This window comes from Gekko japonicus, unplaced genomic scaffold, assembly GCF_001447785.1.
Source record: "Gekko japonicus isolate JY-2015 unplaced genomic scaffold, Gekko_japonicus_V1.1 scaffold528, whole genome shotgun sequence".
NCBI classification, from domain to species: domain Eukaryota; kingdom Metazoa; phylum Chordata; class Lepidosauria; order Squamata; family Gekkonidae; genus Gekko; species Gekko japonicus.
Window position 1 is genome coordinate 39,008 of NW_015170290.1, and position 2,969 is coordinate 41,976.

Genomic DNA, 2,969 nt, shown 5'->3' on the forward strand with positions numbered 1-2,969 from the left:
AGCAGGAGTGCTCAGGAACTGGGTTGGAAGGCCACGGAGTGGAATGACAGCACCAGGGTGTACCAGGAGTGTTCTGGAACTGGGATGACAGGCCACGGAGTGGAATGACGGCCCCAGGGTGGAGCAGGAGTGATCAGGGACTGGGATGACAGGCCACAAAGTGGAATGACAGCCGCAGGTTGGAGCAGGAGTGTTCAGGAACTGGAATGACAGGCCACAGAGTGGAATGACAGCCCCAGGGTGGAGCTGGAGTGTACAGGGACTGGGAAGACAGGCCACAAAGTGGAATGACAGCCCCAGGTTTCAGCAGGAGTGTTCTGGAACTGGAATGACAGGGCCAACAGTGGAATGACAGCCCCAGGGTGCAGCAGGAGTGTTCTGGATCTGGGATGACAGGGCCAAGAGGGACAAGGGCAAGCTGTATAATTGACAATGGAGGAGGAGGGTCACATCAACCTCATGAATTTGTAAGGAAACAAAGAAGCTGAGATGGAGCTGATCTGGTGATAGCTACACACATTCCAGAAATATTTAAATGTCAAGTCTTTCACTCTACAGTGTGCAAATCCAGTTGCGCAGAACTGCCTCTCCTTCCACTCTGGGGCCCGTCATTCGAGGCCCGTAAGACTCCTGCTACTTCCAGGGACTGTCAATCTACCTTGGAGCCTGTCATTCCAGGGGCTGTCATTCCACTTAGTGGTCTCCCATTCCAGTTCAAGAACACTCCTACCACTTCCTGGGGAAGTCATTCCAGTCCAAAACCACTCCTGCTCCACCGTGGGGCTGTCATTCTACTCCGTGGCCTGTCATTCCTGTTCCAGAACACTCCTGCTTCACCCTGGGGCTGTCATTCTACTCCGTGGTCTCCTATTCCATCCTCAGAGTAGTGTGTTTGGGCCCAAAGACCCTAATGGAAAATCCATTTCGCATTTTTATAGCAACTCTACTTGTACCCTCATGTTTTCCAATGGAGCCCATGCAAGTCAATTGGCATTCCAGGCTCCTATTATTCCCAATGGGCCTTCCAGGAAGCAAGCCTTTCTATGTTCCAGGGTTGCCAGCTCAAGGTTAGGAAATCCATGGAGATTTGGGGTGGAGCCTGGGGAAGGCAGGGTTTGGGAAGGGGAGAGACCTCAGTGGGGTATAATAGTCCATACTGCCAGATTGATGCACATATCCCAGGCCATGTATGGTTCACTTACTTCAGTAATGTGTTTGGGCTAAATTGTCCTCAACCAGAGGGCCAAAAAAAAATCCCTCAGGTTGCACCCTTAGACTTTACAGGTCTACCAGAATGGTCACCAGTCTCAGAATTTGAAATTAGAGGTCTAATAGCCATACTGTCCACAGGAAAATCCCCGGGGGAAGATATGTTACCATCTGAACTGTACAAAGTTTTCCCTGAGTGGTGGGACCCCTTGCTGGCTAGAGTTTTCACACAGATTAATGGGTCTGGAGTGTTTCCTTCTGGTTGGAAACTGAGCATTGTGATGCCCATACATAAAAAGGGGGACATTGCAGACCCACACAATTATAGACCAAAAAGTTTACTAGATATAAATGAATAAATAAATATAGTGGCAAAACTATACAGTGAATACTTCCTGTTAAAACTGGAAGACTGGATGGCTGAGGAAATTCTACATCCAGCTCAAGCAGGTTTTCGGAAAGACCTTGGAACAATCTGTCACTGCCAAACCCTTTACCAACTGGCACATTCTGGGTTAAACGGACCAACAAAAGCACCTTATGTATCATTTGTCGACTTGGCTGCCGCATTTGATTCTATAAACAGGGACCGCCTTTGGTCAAAGTTAGCTAAAATGAATGTTGAGAGGCGGTTATTATTTATTTATTTATTTTATTTATTTAATTTTTATCCCGCCCTCCCGCCGAGGCGGCTCAGGGCGGCATACAACAATAAAACAATAAAACAATTTATACAAACATTAAAATTACAATTTACATTCAGTATTACTGGTCCTTCAAGAGCTACATAGAGATACTTTTGCCCAAATTAGAGTGGGTATTTCTGGCTCTCTAACCAGTAGAATTCCTGTTAGTAAAGGTGTGAAACAGGGCTGTGGCTGGCCCCATCATTATTTAACCTGTACATCAATGACATAACAGAGATTCTCTCAGGTCCACACTTTTTTCGTCCATTACTTGGTCAACAAAAAATTTCAAGTCTTCTTTATGCAGATGACATGGTTTTAATCTTCTTAACAAATAGGTCATGAAATTAAAAGATGCCTGCTACTTGGGAGGAAAGCGATGGCGAACCTAAACAGCATGATAAAAAGTAGAGACATCACCCTGCCAACAAAAATCCGCATGGTCAAAGCAATGGTATTCCCAGTAGTCATGTATGGCTGCGAGAGTTGGACTATAAGGAAGGCCGAGCGCCGAAGGATAGATTCTTTTGAACTATGGTGCTGGAGAAGACTCTTGAGAGTCCCTTGGACTGCAAGGAGATCAAATCAGTCAATCCTAAAAGAAATCAACCCTGACTGTTCCCTGGAAGGCCAGATAATGAAACTGAAGCTCAAATACTTTGGCCACCAAATGAGAAGGGAGCACTCACTGGAGAAGACCCTGATGCTGGGAAAGATTGAAGGTCAAAGAAGACGGGGACGGCAAAGGATGAGATGGTTAGACAGTGTCAGAGATGCAACGAACATGAAACTGAGCAAACTTCAGAGGACAGCGGAAGACAGGAGGGCCTGGCGGGATCTAGTCCATGGGGTCGTGAAGAGTCGGACTCGACTGTGCGACTGAACAACAACAACAAAAGGGAATTATTGTAGTGAGGAATTGCTCAGTATAAACTATGCAAAGACCAAGGTAATGGTCTTTAGGAGAAAGCCTAAAATCTCTCGATGGACTATCCTTGGCAACCCTATCAAGCAATGCATAGCATTTAAATATCTTGGAGTAACCTTCATGGAGATTCTGAATCTTCAGCACTA